This window comes from Ixodes scapularis, unplaced genomic scaffold (genome assembly GCF_016920785.2).
Source record: "Ixodes scapularis isolate PalLabHiFi unplaced genomic scaffold, ASM1692078v2 PGA_scaffold3__209_contigs__length_174095766, whole genome shotgun sequence".
In the NCBI taxonomy this organism is placed as follows: Eukaryota; Metazoa; Arthropoda; class Arachnida; order Ixodida; family Ixodidae; genus Ixodes; species Ixodes scapularis.
In genome coordinates, this window is record NW_024609868.1 from 150,528,853 (window position 1) to 150,546,660 (window position 17,808).

The 17,808-nt window shown below is 45.7% G+C and overlaps 1 protein-coding gene and 1 non-coding gene across 2 annotated transcripts in view; one reads left to right on the plus strand and one right to left on the minus strand.

Moving 5' to 3' along the window:
* The window catches only part of LOC121048185 (tachykinin-like peptides receptor 86C), a 198,099-nt gene that overhangs the window by 132,306 nt on the left and 47,985 nt on the right, over positions 1-17,808 (minus strand). The window lies entirely within an intron of this gene.
* On the plus strand, positions 17,531-17,604 carry Trnas-gga. The gene has a single exon. It is a non-coding gene; the product is annotated as a tRNA-Ser (tRNA).

Genomic DNA, 17,808 nt, shown 5'->3' on the forward strand with positions numbered 1-17,808 from the left:
GTGAGGACTGGTTTTAGCGAGCAACTCGTAGCGCCGAAGACTGCCCAGCTGTTCCTCGAAGGATGCCGAGTAGAACTTGTAGTGCTGTGGGCTGCTCAAACAACCCGCTGCACAACCCGGAGGTGCTTTTTCACAAGTTTCCAACGTACCAGAAATTGAAGAAGGTGTGGGTAAACGCTGTTCGACGAGTGGACTTTGGCTTTTACGCGCAAAGGAAAAAAGAATGCAAAAACAGACATGTACAGCCCTAACGCAGCAGCCCGTGCCGGAAAGCCTCAAAGCTTCGTGTCTGTTACTGACCCGCAGCGCGAAAGCGAGAGGGCCCCCAGTACTGTACTTCACTGGCAGCGCGTCGTAGAGCAACGCCGCTCCATCCACGGAGCCCCGATGACAATTTAGGCCTAGCGACAGAGTACGGAAGACTGCACACACGGCGACAGCCGCTGAGTACGGTACTGAACGAGTTCACTCGTTTTCCAGTCGCTACCTTTTGGGTATACTAGCGACAAGTACGGCATGGCACACGCACGGCGGCAGCGGCCGCCGAGTACGGCACTGTACGAGTTTACGGGTTTTCCAGTCACTAGCTTTTGGGTATACGCACTAACTCTTCCTACATGTGCTGGATATCTACCACATATACAGAATTAAAATAAAATCAGCTTACCTCCTACCTTTAGACGGCTAGCGCAACAGAAGTAGCTGCTGATCAACCTGCGTACTCGTTGAACGAGAACGATCCTGACGTCACGTTCACATAGCGGCTGATTTCTAGTGCTGCCAGGGCCTCGAGCGGCTAGTTTCGGTTTTGTTGGCGGTGCCCCAAACAAAACTTTGAGGCGTCCATATCTTTAAAACTACGCACAATAACGAGGAAAAAATTACACCTTGCAATTCAGGGACGCTTACTGCACTAAAAACAGTCATAATCCCAAAATTGAAAGTATGGTCCGGAGTTGCCCTTTAACGACAACCACGACTACAAACTTGACGGCGACCTTGATGATGAACCCGATGACAATACCTACGGCAAGTGTGGTATCTGTCACGAAGACGAACAGGACGACGACGCCTGGTATGTCACTCAACGAACGGAGGAAGTTTGCCAGCTTGGTCGCATTTTGATGCAAGCCACAACTTCCCGACGATGACTGCTACAATCTTTGTCACCACGACGCCCAGTTTCAGCCTGGCTACCCACTGTGAATCTAAACACCAATTCATCGTCGCAGCAAGGATCTGTTAAAGTGGTGCTTCGACCTCAAGGTTATTCGCTACATGAGACCCAAGTTGTAAGTCGTTGGCCAATGGCACATCAACATTGTCACGCTGCCCTCTGCGACCCGTAGGCGATTCACGTCTTCCGACTCAACTGAACTAGGTATGCTCGGTAGGACTGTGAAAATCTGCTATTTACGAGACTCTGTATTTTGACCTAGTCTTGTTTAAGCTGTTAATTGAATTTTGTGTTGCATAAAGACGATGAGTCTTTCACAAGAGGGGAGTAATGCCACGTGCAAATAGCCGAGTCAGCAGCGTGATCGACTCACATGCCGCTGACCCCGCCAGCGCACGTCCTTCTTTCTTTTGTTTGCGTGACTGGAATGACGAGACGACTCTAAATTTTTTTTGTTCGAGCTCAGAAACTTCTAGATACCCACGCGCTTACAAAAGTACCTTCGCTTGGCTGCTTGAGGCAGTTGTCCTTTCGACACCATCAAAAGTCTTTGTTAATTTATGTTTCTCAGCACAAGTTCGGCGCATTACACACTGATTTTAAGTTTAATAAAGAAGTATGTTTTTATTCGTGACAATATTTAGATGAATTTTGATAATTCAATCTTCTGATATTTCAAACTAAAGTGTGTGGCTTCCAGCTCCCGTTTGCTCAAGCGCTAACCGCGGCTAAAGTTAACCGCAGTACCTAGGAGAGGGATTTTGAAATCACGTGACTGGCTCGGCAGGAATGCAGGGAAACATGGCGGTGCCCCGGTGAGTGAGTGCCGCTCGCTTTGAAACTAATATGTCGTTGTAGCTGCAATATTGGGCGCGTTAGTCAGCAATGAATGGTGCCAGAGGCTTTCGCTTTGCCTTACCGCATTTAAATCGCAAAGCATGAGCATATGACCTCGCCGCATTTTTTAGATAGTCTTTCGATTCTGGCCATTCCTAAGCCTAAATGAACGCGATAAATGTTAGCATGGCAATGTCTTTGGAAAGTGGATTGCCTTGACTCAATCGGCCGGGTATTAATAGCACACAAAAGCAGACAGCGTCCCAATAGACCATATTAGACCTTTCTCTAAATTTCCCAAGCATCGAGGTGCATGCTACAAGTGTAGTTACACGCGTTGCACGTGCTGGCGTCTGAAGTAGTAACCGCCACGCTTCCCCGCATCCCTACCGAGCCAGTCACGTGATTTGAAAATCCCTCTCCTAGGTACTGCGGCTAACTTCAGCCGCGGTTAGCGCTTCGAGCAAACGGGCCCTGGAGTTTGAAATAATGAGAGTCGACTGTAAAACACCATTTTTGCTACCCCAAGTAGCAATTTATTTTAGTGTAATTTCTGGAATCTTTTATTCAGACCGAACACTTCTTTTTCAATAAGCTTGTCGGCATAAAATTTAGACTATTTTTTATAGCCTAAACGTAGCAAGCGTTCACAACAAATACAACCTAGTGCATCAGATACACAGAAAAGACAATATTAGCAAATGCTACTTTTATTGAACAGATCTGGAGTTTCTGTTGGATACATACAGCGCTGTGAAGAAGTACACCATTCTTATATGAAAATAAGCTTCCCACCAGTGAAATTTCTCAAGTTGGACAGCCTTGTTGTAAGTCAGGCACGTTAAAGAGAACCCTGCCCAAGTTTTACTAGACACTCTTACAAAGTTGTTTCATCCGTACAATAGCGACTTCAAGGTATATGTGTAGAAACTTCCCAAAGTGCAAACATTATGTGAAGAAACTGCATTTCAAAGTTGACGTCCTCGCAACCCCCCCTATCGGTAGCTGCTCTACCGGCAACAATGAAAAGAACTATAGAAAGACCGCTGAGGCCACATAACGTAAGACATGGTGTCCAAGATTCGCTATGGACAGCATTGTTGGTAGTTGGACTTGTTTGTGCTCACTCTTTTACCCAGTCTGTCGATTGACAGCTATTTAGAGTGCATGATAAGAACTATTTGTGCTGTAGACATAAAAACATGTACATGTTGCCCCCCCCCCCTTTGAATCTGGCAGGCGAGACCACTCGAAAATGTTTGAGAGTAGCTGTGTAGAACTGACATGTTCTAACATTCTGATGACACAATTATTCATATTAAAAGGTATGCTTAACCGAAATTCGAAGCTTGCAAAACAACACTGGGGCGGTATGCGGGACGCTGCAAAACCCCCAAAACATCACACATAGAGCATTATTTCTAACGGATGGCCGTATTTTTGGAAACATGTGGGATTCAACAAGGCCGACGAGGCATGTGATGTCGCGATTCTCATTCCCTCTCCTCTAGGCTTTATCCCCTTAAGCAGGTGAACCGAAGCGGGAATGAGAGAAGCGAGGCCGCTTCCCCTCATTCTAAAGTGTACCAGGAGAAGTATGATGTCACATTTCTTGTTTGATTGTGCCCTTTCCTTTCCAAGAATACGGCCATCCGTTTGAGATATTAATGTATGAGTGATGTTTCGGAGTTTGTAGAGCTCCCATTCAAAGCTTCCGCGGCCTTATTTTATGAAATCCAAATTTTGGTCCAGCATCCTTTTAAACAAGCTTTTTCAAATATTAGCATAATGAACATACAATTGGACAACTTGCTAACTCACAACAGCATCCTCCCGATGATGCCGTACAAAGGTTCTGTCACACGCACCAACCGAGGGGATTGCTGCAAGTCCATCCACCCTCAACTTTTAGTCACCTCTGAGAGTGAAGAACTGCTGTATGAGGCCCGTCCAGCCACTGCGCACACAAAGAGAAACACGGGAAATAACACTCAGTGACGAGCAAAGTCTCTGGGCGGAAAGCCCTCCATGACAAATGAGCACTGTTGGGTTACGGCAACGGCGTAATACACAGGTTCTGCTTCTTGGATGCCTTCACCGCTGCGGTGGGTGGTCGTAGCTAGTCGTAGCAGATAGTGTCACGTTTGTTGCTCGTACCAAAACACCAAAGCCGTGTAGTATTCTTGTTGCCGAAGTTCATAAGCCTACGTTCCCGGTCTACACACACTACACAAAGCCAGCCACGAGCAAAGCTAGCTAACCCCGTTTCTGCTTCGGCGACAAGCCGCCAGGGCGGTGACACCGCCGCTGAAACTTCTGCCTCGGCTCTTCAAACCAGGGCCCCTCAGTGCACAAGCATGACACTTGCCAGGCTGCTCTGCCTGTACCAAGTGACACGCGCCCGCATGTTCCCTCTCATAATTCTTCTGACTGCACGTGCCCCGTATTGTACACGGCCATACTGTGCACATGGCGAAAGTTCCCTTTTGAAAGTGCTCCACGGTCGGCTTACAATGCTGCGAACACATAGCACATGACCACTATAGGTGACGACACTTGGGACACTTGCCATCCGTCGTTGTGACGCAAAGTCGCTTTCTCAGTCGTCCTCACAAGGGGCAAGGAAAGGCAGGCACTGCATAAAAAATCAATACATATTATAACACAGGCTGTGGCAAACTGGTTTCAAAGATGATACAGTCATGTCTTCTTAATATGGACACCGCCGTACTATAAAAAGATTTTTTTTCTATAATGAAAGGTGTTTATATGAGAAAATTAAATTTAAAACAAAAATTGGATAACAAGCATAACCAAACAAACAGTTTATTCAGCTAAAAGATAATGAGATGTGAGTTTGCTCTATCGCTTTAGAGCCGTTTAACATGTAGCACTACTGTCGTTTACAAGAACAGATACCCAGGCTGTAAAGTGATGATCGGCTGAATAGCAAAAGATGTTGCACTGTATGCACAAGCCGGATGTAATTGACACTTAGCTGCCGGCAGTTCGGATCCTATAATCTTATGATCGCAGACGGGAATTACATCTGGTGCCTACGGCTGGAATAATGTCTCGCTTCGTAATAGAAAAAGCACAAAAAAAAACACAGGATGGAGAAACCGGGTGTCACAAATTCAGGCTTCTTTTCAATTTTTTAAATACTTTTATGATCTTTTTTTTGGACCACTTTAAGTGTTGGTACGGTCAAAAAGGGGGAGTGTGGTGCCACTTTTAATCTCAGTTCGTCCCGTCGTAGTTCCTTTCTAAGTCCCCAACGAATTTGCTCGTTTGCGGAATGGGTTTTTGTTAACGGGCGACGTAGATCATCCCAGGTCACAGTTTGTGGCTTTGACCTCGCGGACGGAGGGGTGCGTATGCTGGCTCGCGTATGGTGCCGATTTGACATGCAGGGGCGCCGCCGGGATACAAAGATGTTTACGCTGGCTAGCACGCTTTCTGAAGGCGGCGGCTTTGCTCAGTCTGCCGCCTGTCGTGTTCTATGTATCGGCGATAATTGATGTTTTTGGACTCGTACGGGGGAATGGATGGGCACATATGTTTGGTTGTCTGAAAAATGTAATAGGTTTTGCCATTTGGGTCGTTGCTGTGTAGCTTTGTTTTTCTTGAAAGTTGACTGACCCGAAAGGCGGGGAAACGGGAGGTTGGTCGGTAGACGAGCCTATAAAAGGGGGTTCGGGAACAAAGAAGGTAGTCCAACCCCAGAGCTGGCCGGGTCGCTACTCAACGTGGTTACTCCCTGCAGATGAGTCCTGGAACGTGTAATTTTTGGCTTCTGCCCTGCCTGTCGGACAAGTGTTTGAGTTTGTTGTGCTGAAGCGTGTGTGGCTGTGTGGTGCGCGGTGTCGACCTCATCAAGCCTCTAATTGGACTGCTGGACTTCGAGACGCCGTTCTTCGGCCGACAACTCCAGACTACGGACTGCTCTGGACTCGGCACCTACCGGAAAGCTAAGCCTGGTTTTCTAGGACTTGTCTACTGCATTCTCTGGCTCTGAAGTACGAATTGTTGAATGTTGGGAAGATTTTTACACAGTGCTACTCTCTGTCGCGACTGTTTTGGGGAATTATCCCATGTGTGTAGCGGTAACGTTCGAGCTCCATCTCGGTTTGCTCTCGTTGTTAGTGTCGGGTTTTCGTCACTGTTTTGTTGGCTTATTCCGGTTTTATGAGCGTCGAGTCTTTTTAGTATTAGTTTCTGGCTCGCAGGGCTCCATGGCTTTGAGCTGGAGTGTGGTTTGTGTTGAGTGCTCTATTGCCGTGTACAGCTTAGTTTTTCACTTTATTAAATCTAATCTTTTGTTTGCTTATCCTCCCTGTGTCATCATCTTTCTCTACTGATTATACACCAGGCGTGGACCCAGCGCTAGTCAATGGTCGAACTTAGCTCTCTTGTTCTTTTCCCGTAATTTCTCGTTTATTCTCAGAGTGGATCATTGAATTATTTTTATTAATCTGAACCCCACTCCGTGACACCGAAACAGATAGGAAAGCACCACAACGTATTAAACTCGTCGAACATTAAATGTTCTTGAATTCTTGTTCTCACCCATGCTTGCTACGTGATGAAGCCCAAAGGTTAGTTCAATGCCAATCAATATTAAATGTCTTTAGATGGGCACCTGCTGCCCGATCATGGCCTTTATTGCAAAGCACTGTTCACACATTTGTGAGTCCTGCAGTGCCTTGTGGAATGGTGGGCGATACTTGCCGTTCCGCAAGGCACTGCAAGACAGATCAGGCTCAACTTTTGAATGTCGACGTGCTTACGGAATGCTGCAGCAAACCAATCATTCGCCGAGGGAAAAAGAAAGGAAGCTGCATGCCTCCGTGTGCTCATTGCCAGTGTTTTCTGCTCTGCTATGTACCCTGCTTGTGTGCTGTGATTTGCAAGCCAGCGCGGGATATATTTCCTTGATTTGTTTGTCTGTTCAGCTGTGCGAGGTTGTGATTGAAACAACCAAGAAGTATAGACCGCCATTCTTTTCATCAAGCTAAGGCTTCGCTCATCCGAACCGGGGACGATGACTGCTGTTGTTTACACGATTTTCGACAGCTATGTGGAGTGGCTTTGTGTTTAAAATTGCAATCCTAAGTGCAAAAAGAAGTTACCGCAGACTATATTGTTAAAGGTTGATTTCAACTGGCAGGCTCTGGCTACAACCACCTTAATATTCATTCAACATTGTTTGCATTTCTACTTACCCCTGATCGCTTCATTTGCCAAACACGTTAGTGGCCGGTCACCTTACCAATGAAACTAATGTGCTGGTGTCTCCGGCGAAGAATTCCCTCAGGGCTACATGCAATGCACAACCCAGTTTGTAGCCCGTTGTGACTGAAAGCTTTCACACTGGGGAAACGTTGTTGTCACAAACGCAGTCAAAGAATGCGATAGGATTGAGGGAACAGGGGGATTGTCCAAGTTGACTGACTGCATGAGCATATGTTTCTATCGCCACCGTGTTTCCTCCACGCAGGCGACAGAGAAAACGATATAGAGACTCCTCGCGCTTGCCAATGCCAAGTTTCTCTAAAACGTCGAAATACGAGACACCCAGCAGCGAAGTGTCGATATTGCCGGAGAGAGCGGCGGGACAACGATCAGCGCAGGATCGCGGCTTCGCCACTCTTATGCGACGGTGTCTTCGGTCTCCGCTCTCTGCAGCTTCCACCGGGACGCTAGCCGTGCCTAATTGTGCTAGCTTTGAGCACCACAGTTCATAGGGTTCACAGCGCCCGAGCGAAAGCTCGCGCAAAAGAACCGGCGAGCAGTCGAGTCGTTTCCAATCGACGGGGTGGCTAAACGCCGGTTGTGTGAATCGGGCTTAACGCCTGAGCCGGCTTGCTCAAAGCAAATCTAACGTTCTTGAATGTCATGTAATAAAAATCTGAGACGTGCTACATTCTATACAAACTTGATAAAAAAAAATCAAACACTCACCTTCGGCTGCTACGTCCGCCGTACCGCTTCAAGGCAGAAGCAACATGGCGCTCGACGTTTTGGGGTGTTGGCATGGGTGTTGGGCTGGGGTGTTTTCAGTGTTGCTTACACGCCTAGTCGTGTAAACCGAGACCGAAACACCAATTTTTACTACCTCAAGTAATTTTTTGACGATTTATCACTAGCAGAGCGTGTAAAAATATGCTAACGAGTGAAAATGGGGTGTAAACAGGCGAAATATTACATTTTCGCTAACAGTGCAGCCAGTGATTGTTTACCTTTTTGCACTGCATTCCGTCGGCGTTTTCCCGTGAAATAAAGCAAGAAATGGCTAGGCAACGACCGCGCAAGTGATGGTTTGTTACCTCTGTGTTTATTAAAGTCGTATTACAAATCTGAACTCCACCGCTGGCAATCGCTGTCCGTGCCCCTTCGCTTCGAGGCGGCCGAAAGGTATGTGGCAGTGCCGAACGCGGACGTCTTCATTATTTGTGACATGGGCGCCGTGGTACGTATAATTTCGCCCGGTCTGTGTCGCGTGTTACTTCTGCAGCTAAGCAGTGACAGTCGTCACTGGTCGTCGGAAAGATTAGCCGGCTGAGGCGTTGGTGGGCTTGTCAAGTTCGAGCAGCGGCCATTTTGTACGGCAGAGGGAGAAGGGGTGGGAAGGGGTGTGGGGGAGGTTGCTCCAAAAATGCAAGTTTATCTTCCCCTCGTCGATTCGGAGCGGGTCCCACGGAGCGGAATTTTGCATCCCTCGCGGATTTTGGAAAGCGCTCCAGATCTACGAGTGGAATTCACCATTAGGTAGCCGGCTGGACACTCACGCAGAGCATGATCCCGATTGATGTTTTGTATGCATAGCTAAATCAGGGTGCACGTTGGCTGACGCTCGCTTCGGCCGACAAAACCTTGATCGCCAAGCGCGGCCAAACTTCCCGTGTGTATACGAATACATTTTATAAGAAGTTCGTTACGAATGGCAGAACAAACTTATGGCCGTATAAAAGTATCGCAACGGGCGGCGTAGATTCGCCGAGCTCTATACTTTGCGTGTGCTGACGACATTTTGTCGGTTTTTATAACGGTAGCTGCCTTTGCACCGCCAAGCGAAGGGCTCGATCGCGTTGCATCGCTTCGAACAGCAGCGCTGAAGTGTACAGTCACTCGCTTTTTATTTAACGACCTTGCCAAGAGTTCTTCAATGCCGGCGTCAAATAAATGCGATCGTGCTCGCCATCGTCAGGGGAGGAAACGGAACTGGCGTAGAAGCCGTTCAGTAGGCGCTCCGAGGACTCCGACTCAAGTCACTCCGTTCGGAGTTGAGAGAGCCGCTACTGAACGCGCCCATTGACAAGCGGGTGCTCCGCCGCTATTTGCTTCCAAGGGCTGCTCATGCATAGCCTCCTCTATACTCACAAAACCTGGCAGTTCGATGACGGAGCCATGGTATGTAGCCATAGAGTGCCCGGTCGCAGATTTAGAGCGCGGGGATCTCGTAGCAGAGAGCATTTCTCGGGGAAGCTGGTATTCAGCGCACAGCTTTTGCAGCGGCGAGGACCCGAAACATGATTTTCAAACCCGACGAGAAAAGAAACGATAACGCGAGGAACGCGAGGGCGCGAGCGGACATTGCATCGCTCGGGAGAAGTGTGTTTCGGCGTCTCGCCGCAGCGCGGCGCCCGTTACATGACTGTCCTCTTATCCGCTGTCTGCCGCTCTACCTTTCCCCTTTCGGCGGTCGCGTCTCGTGGCGATCTGCCAGGCTTTGTGAGTATAGAGAAGGCTATGGATCATGACAAAGGCCTCGTGCACTGGTGCATTTCACGTTACTTGCAAGACAAACGCATGCACATCTAGGGGCTTTATACCCGCCCGTACTTGCTCGCGTGCAGACCACAGAGAAGGACTATGTTCGAACGCCGCTGTTCCGTGGAGCTTGTCAACTGTTACATCTAAGAATGTTGCCCATGACGGCTGCCGCTGCAGCTCGCTCTCTATTACATTTGTTAAAAAGCTGCAAATCTACATATTTGTCATTATAGGATAATGCGATGTGTAGAGACTACAAATTCGTTAGAGATAAATAAGCGATTGTAACTTCTTTAGGGATTTCAGTTGAGCTGGTTTCATGTAACGTCATTGCCACCAAGACATTCCCACGAACAAGAGCGTTCACTTTACTGCCACATGATTGGTGTGCGTGCAGACTTCTGGCGTTACGCTACAATAGTTACTTGCGACATTTTTCTCAAGTTTGATTAAAATTCCCAATTTTCATCTAGAGCCAAATCTTATATGACTTTGGCTTTGCCATGCGTGTCGAGCTATTAATAGTGAAGGTGACATATACGTTGTTATTTTTTCTATCTGTCTATTTATAAAATATAAAGTGCCAGCGACATGGTTCCCATGTTGCAAGTGTTTGGTGAATTTGACTTTCTAATTTTTTTTGCATACGTTCAGCATCATCCTGTATACTGCGAAAGTAAAATGCGCATTATCGTATAGAAGTAAATTCTATCATTATATAGCTATCGCAATACATCGACATTAATTTTCCTCTTTTTGTTTTACTCCACCTTTTTGGAAAATTTATTTTTTCCCCGAACATCTTTTTTACCTTGTACGATCTGTCCTTCAAGAAGAGCAAGCATCGCTATGGACCATCTGTGTCTTACGCTGGTCATCTTAAAACGTCTCGAGACTTTTATGTGCTAAGCTTATTTTAAACAGAGGATGCAGCGATTATTCCATATATTTTTTTTTCTTACCAAATAAGTTGACATGCGTATGCGTTATTTGTTACCACATCGTTTATGTGAATGCCGGATATGGCGTGAAAACGTTGAACGTAGAAGTTTTGAATGTAAGCGCTTTTGCAAGAAAGTCTCGCAGGATCATAGACCAAATGACGAGAGCTTCGTATTGTTGGCATGTATCACTTAGATAAGTGTTCGATGTTGGAAAGTTTAAAGAATGTAACCAGGAGAGTCTGATCTCTTTTCAATCACAGAGGAAAAAAAATCAAATATGGTACAAAAAAAAGTAGCTCAAGTGAGTGTCTTATTCGAAAAAATATTCGTGCTCAAGAAAATGCTGAAGAGGGCGCTCCCATTGGAAACTTAGCCAGCTTCTGAATAAGCGCCGCTGTCGAAAAGAGAGATCTATATCAAACGGAGTGTTTCTCGGAAGCGGATCTAACCTACAAAGCAAAACCTTTTTTCGGAGGAAGTGGAGATTACCTCAGAAACCAGGTCAGCCTCAGAAGCAATTTGCAAACACAGAGCCATATCCTCTACACAATATCGATATGATGATCATTTCCCAGACGACACAAAGTTCTGAACAAATCCCCACAACATCCCAACCTTCCATTCGTGAGATCAAACTTCTGAGGACATACCTCGAACTATGATCTCCAGAACCACCTGCAAAAAAAAAAAAAAAAAAAAAAAAAAAATTTGGAAAGGACTTATATAATATTATGTTTCTCCGGAGTTATGAGTACCTTCCTGGTACAAAGCCCACCAGAGATTTTTCGTCCCGGAATCCGCCAATGGAATACGAAACTGTAACAACAAATCAATTACAACCAACAAAGTAGATAGCAATACAGGACTATAAGAAACTATGGGAAAATATCACTAGTTGCTAAAATTACAGAATTTAACTTTTAAAAGGTTTGCTCAAAAAAAATTTTTTTTTTTTTTGTATTGATTATGAAGCTTGCGGGTGCGCTGCTTTCAGGCCTCGCATCAGAGCAGATGCGTCGTTGGTTCAAGCTGCAAGTACGGCCAGTGTTCACAAGTCTCGCAATGACATTCAGAGTTGAGAACAATGTTCCTTGTTATTTTAATAACACTAGTAAATCGCATGATTTTCCTTCTAGTTTCCATTGTAATCAGTAATGTATTTCTTAATTGCCTCCAATTGGTCTCGAAGTGGCGGTCAACTTGAACGCGGCAGCTTGCGTTCCTACTTTTGGTGGGATAAAAAAAAATGGTATGAACGAAGCGGTAGTCTTTGACTACCGAGTGTAACGCCTCATTGTGTCTCTTCTATTTAGGGGTTGAGCGATGTGGGTAGTACTATTCGGTATTTGGGTAGACATGCCGAAGCATGTCTACCAAATACCGGTAGACATGTATACGCGGTCCGCGTATATTTTCTAATTTTCGAAAACATAATTTTTGCACCTCGAGAGTGATTTACATCTGAGATCGCTATAGGCGATCCTTTACTGAAGGTAGCGCGTAGATTTGTTCTTGATTACAGTGCAAAAGCTTGCCGTCTAGTTCAGAACCGGAAATGTGTACGATTCTTTTTTTTGCACGCTGGCACATTTACATTTCAGCTCACGCGGGTAAGAGCAAATAGAAAAAGAAAATGCGCGCCAGACCTCCAACTTTTTTCTTTCCTTCTCTATATTTTTCAAATTTGAAATGGAAGTTCATTTTATAAACAATAGCGACTCCAAGACATGGTTGGAGTCGTCTTCAGTAAGCCTTAAAGAAAGGTTTGCTTAGGCGCACCTCATTGACCATGTTTGACTCTCCGTGTCGTAATTGTTAACTCCCTCTTTTTTTTTCTTTTTTTTTTGCTGTCACTTCATTACTTTTTTATAATTTCGGCAACTCCACACGCCATAACTCAACAGAGAATGGTCCTGGTGAAAGTGACCGCTTTTATCTCTCCTACTCTTACTAACATGCACGCATCGGTAATTTATTGTAGTGCCGCTACAAAGTCCCGATTACAATCAATAAAGTAATTAAGAAAATAAAGAAGCAAGGCAGCGTTATGGGGTGCACAATGAGCAGGTCATAAATGAGAGGGCTTCTAGTTATATTTTCCGTAATATATACTTTCAAAACAAATTTCAGATTTCCAAAGCAGTCGACTGATGACAACCGGTTTGTCGGGTAGTTTCTACATAAAATTGTTACCAAATTACTACTCATTTTAATATATCTTGCTATGATGGTAATTATTTTTTTAGGTATAAAACTACGACAAGCGTGAAAAACATGCAGAGACGGCATTTTGTAGGGGTAAGCATAAGGGTTAACACATGTCCATGTGTTAACCCTTATAAACAATCACCACGAATCCTCGAAAATTTAATTTAACACGTGTTAATTAGTTTTTGTGTGCACTGTAAACCCAGGCTCTCTTTAAACAATACAAAGAAGAATTGAAGAAGATCCGTAATAATAAAAATCAATTTGCGTCATTTTCAAAGAACTGTACACGCCTAGTGTGTAAAAAAAAGCAGTTTTTTTTTTGTAGCATACACTGGTTAGAAGTATTCTGAACCCGCAGTGGAAACTTTAAACGGCAACGTGCAAAGTTTTTTTTATTATTATTGTTTTGGTGGTAAATATTTCTTTTCACACTGGGTTCAAAGTCTGGAGTCTCTCGTAAAGTGTAGTGAAAAACCTATGTGGAAACAATAGTACGGCCTCCCACGCCGGTTGAAATTGCATTCTATATCCTAGGGATTTAAAGTGATCGAACCTTCTGAGTTCGCTGACACCGAGATTTGTTTTAAAAGGTCGTTGAGCAGTAAATGCAAAGAGAAGATTTAAGACTTCAAAGAAAACCACTGGCGTTTTTTTGTAAAGAAGCATATATGGGCCGTTTATTTTCTACGAAAGCTCTGATTTTTGCTATGTATGCTTTGTGCGCATACCATTATATATATATATATATATAAAGTGTGTCGATTGCAAGCGAATATATAACTACCGAGAGATGCATTCAGGGTGTCTTCGTATTGGTTTTCTCAGAATGTTCCAAAAAAGATAACTTTATTTCGTGTTCCTTTATTCCCGAGGCTAAGTTGTAGGCATTGAGGCCACTGCCTAAAAGGAATAAAAAAAGGTGTTAAATAATTAGCAAATTAAGTAAACACAATTCTCGTTTTTCTAATTTTATTTTGGGGCATAATGTATTTGCAGAATATAGTCTGGCCGTTAATTGAAATTTTGAGGAAAACAATCTTACTGGGAGCTTCGGGGCGAGAAATGTCCCCATTGTACACGCCTTCAGACTCAAAGAAAGTCACCAAAGAGCTCCCTTGACGTCGACCATTCCGCCCTACGCGGCTCCACAATTGACGTGTCCGCGCGGTAAGTGACATTAGTCGGACGTAAACGCAGAGGGGAGGGATCCATGGCACGGGAGCTTTTTGCCAGCTTAGCTTTGATTAGAAGCCGATGGGATGACATTTCCCGCTCCATTCTGCCCAGAAATTATTAGTCAAAAGTTCACGTTATGCATACCACAGTTAGGTCTATCGTCACTTCTCCAACTATAGTGTTATCCCCCCCCCCCCCCCCCCGGAATAAACAAAGTTTTAAAAGTAAATAAAATGTTTAGTTAATTAGCTAGTTATCCAACCTAGTTTGCCAATTGTTTCGTTTTACGTTCTTTGGCGAAGGGCACACATAGACAACCTTTCGTGCCGGAGTCAGGCTAAAGACTGACGTCTCGTTTATTAAATATAAAACGAAATAAAAGAAAGGCACCTCTGGTACGGGGCGCTCAGGTTACGCGCGAAGCGGACGAACGGATGTTTATATCTCGGGCTGCGCGCGAACGGTGGTTCTCGGTCGCTTTGGACTTTGGTTGGAGCTCGCTAGCGTCGGCGCGTCGACGGCTCCATAACATCCCTCTTTCTAAGGGAGCTTCCAAAAAGTGCCGAAACGGTCTGGCTCTTTTACACATCGGCCGTGCCGAGAATGTTTGTGGGAGGTGTCGGAACACGTTTCCTCGGGCCTCGTGGTTGTTTCGGGGAACTCTTCGATGCATTGTTTATCTTGTTGATCGGGGAAAGGAATTAAATGCGTGCGATTTCTTCGGATCTCTTGACCCTCGGACGTTATTCACTAAGATCGTGGTGTATGGGCCTTGTTCTGAACAACTCCGTTCGCTTTAGTTAAATGACCCAAACTCGCTGTCCACAGCCGAGTGGATCTAGTTGACGCACTCCGTGTCGCCGGTCGAAGTATTGCTTTTGTCGGTTCCTGCTTCCTGCTCATAGCGACCCAGTTCTTTTTGGTCGGGTAGCTTTGGTTCCAGGAGCTGAGTGGCGATCGGCACGGTTGTACGCATCCTTCTCCCCATGAGAAGTTCTGTCGGACTGTATCCGTTGGGCAGAGGCGTTGAACGGTAGATCACGAGTGTCTCGTACGGATCTTCCGTTTCGCTGAGTGATCTCTTTATGATCTTCACCGCAGCCTCCGCCATCTCATTGCTCTGCGCGTAGCGAGGGCTCGATGTGATGTGCTTAAATCCATAGGTCTGTGAGAACTTTGTAAATGCTGAACCTGTGGTTCCCGCAAACTGAGGACCATTATCAGACATCACTACTTCTGGGATGCCATGCCTCGCAAATATCGATTTGCAGTGCATTATTACGCACGCTGCTGTGAGGCTTTCCAGTCGGGCGATTTCGGCGTAGCGAGAGTAGTAGTCGACGACGACCAGCCACCATTTTCCGTGGATGAAGAAAAGGTCCATCGACACTCCCTCCCACGGTCGACTAGGAAACACTGACGGGATGAGGGGGAGCTTTCGGTTCTGGCCAGTTTTAATGCACTTTTCGAAGTTCTTGACCAGGCGCTTGATATGATTGTTTATCTTCGGCCAACACACCGATATATTTGCCCGTGCATTGCATTTTCCTATGCCCATCTGTCCTTCATGAAGTTGTTGCAGGATATGTGGACGGCAGGATTCTAGTACCATTATTCTAGAACCATTCATGAGAATGCTGTTTTGCACGGCAATGTGATGTGTTCCGAGATCTCGACGATTTGGCCAACCTTTGTGGCTGTAGCTGGCGAGTCTTTGGCAAACATGGTCTTTGTTCTGTTCTGCACTCGTTTTGTGTAGCTGGTAGGGACGTCTCTATCTGTCGAATGAAGCAATCGATTTCTTCTTGCATCTCTGTGAACGTAAAACAAAACAAAAGAAAGGCGCCTCTGGTGCGGGGCGCTCAGGTTACGCGCGAAGCGGACGAACCAATGTTTATATCTCGGGCTGCGCGCGAACGGCGGTTCTCGGTCGCTTTGGACTTTGGTTGGAGCTCGCTAGCGTCGGCGCGTCGGCGACTCCATAACACCAATACTCAGTGGCCCTCATTGCTTCCAACTGAAACCAAGTGGTAAGAAAACCTAATGAGGCCAAAGTAGATAAACAGCCTTTATATTTGAGATATCTTCACAGCTGAACTTCCGACCATTCATTTTAGATAGCGTATGTTCGGATTATTTTATCTGCATAATTTACAAACATTCCTACGTATTCGATGTAATGCGTGCATTTTCAATCTATGAAAAGTGCCTATAATGAAACGGGTCATATAGGAGCTACAGACCAAAGTTATTTGCAAACTCCTATACGCCCCTTTAAATATTTGCCCGATGGTAATGAGCAGTAGCTTCTGCAAGATTCCTTTTTTAATTAGAGGATGAACGTTTCCAGGCGTTAAAGAGAAAATATGTTATGGCACAAAGTAAAGGCACGCAGTTTACGGAACAAATTTTGACTCTGACAAAGTATGTGAGCATTTTATGAGAAGGAGTCTCATATATTAATTTGTTCCTAATTAGCTGTTACATCGTTTGGCTTTACTGGGCGCTGTCGCAGTATGTATTTCGTTTCGGGAACGTTATCTTTTTTCAAAGGCCCAGTATACTTTGTTTCACGATAACTTGGCGAACTTTAGAGGCGGCAGACACCGCGACCCCATAAGATAGTCCTACCGAGGCACGTGACACCACGTGACGGGAGCGCGTCTGTCACTACGCCAAGGAACCGGGTGTTGTCTGCTGGCCAAGAGTCGTCTGCTCCGAAACCAACCAACTTTGGATGAAAGTCCACTGCCGCAACATTACCGTCCGCTGGAGTAGCGAGCTCTTCGGGAACAGTTCGTGAGACGACCATGCACTCAATTTATCCGCTAATATCTGACGGGTGTTAAAGCCGGAGCGATATTATGAGCAGAAGCGGTCGATTACGCGGCTGCGATCGCCAAATGGCCACGGCCTACCACGGCGCTACAAGGGGAAAAAATCGGAAGCGGATACAGATATGGCGTCACTTTTTTTTGTTTAAATACAATTGAAACTCATTATTTCAAAAATATTTATTCCTCATTTTTTTATATTTATCATGGAAGTAAATGCAAGGTGCAAGCGAGCTGGACAAGAATGACGAAAATAATCCCTGAAGAAGGGGAACAAGAGAGACAAGGACAAACACAACTAGGTGACTGGTGCGCGACCGAAAATATCAGCCTGGTCCGGGTATCGAACCCGGGATGAGTACATTTCCAGTGGTGCGCTTTACCAGCTTAGGTAACCAAGGGTAAAGGCCCGTTCACACTCTTGCGACCGAGTACGACTGAGAGCGAATTCTTAGGACCGGATGCGAGGCAGCGGAGCTGGTCCTAAGAGATCGCAAGAGGCTTAAAAACCGGTCTGGTCTCTCTCGGTCGTACTCGGTTGCAAGAGTGTGAACGGGCTTATAGACGTCAGTTGAGCCTTAGTTAGCTCAGTTGGTAGAGCGCTCCACTGGAAATGGAGAGGTCCCGGGTCCGATACCCGGACCAGGCGGATTTTTTCGGTCGTGCACCAGTCAGCTGTGTTTAGAGATTTGTGTTTTCCTTTGTCCCTCTTGCTCTCTTTTTCCAGGGATTATTCTCGTTATGTTTTATATGTTCTCCATGGAGATGGAACCTGAAACTAAATCCTGTAGCGGACGGCGCTGTTTCTGTGGCGGTGACGAGGCCTCCGTGGCCAGTAACATGGAGTGTCATC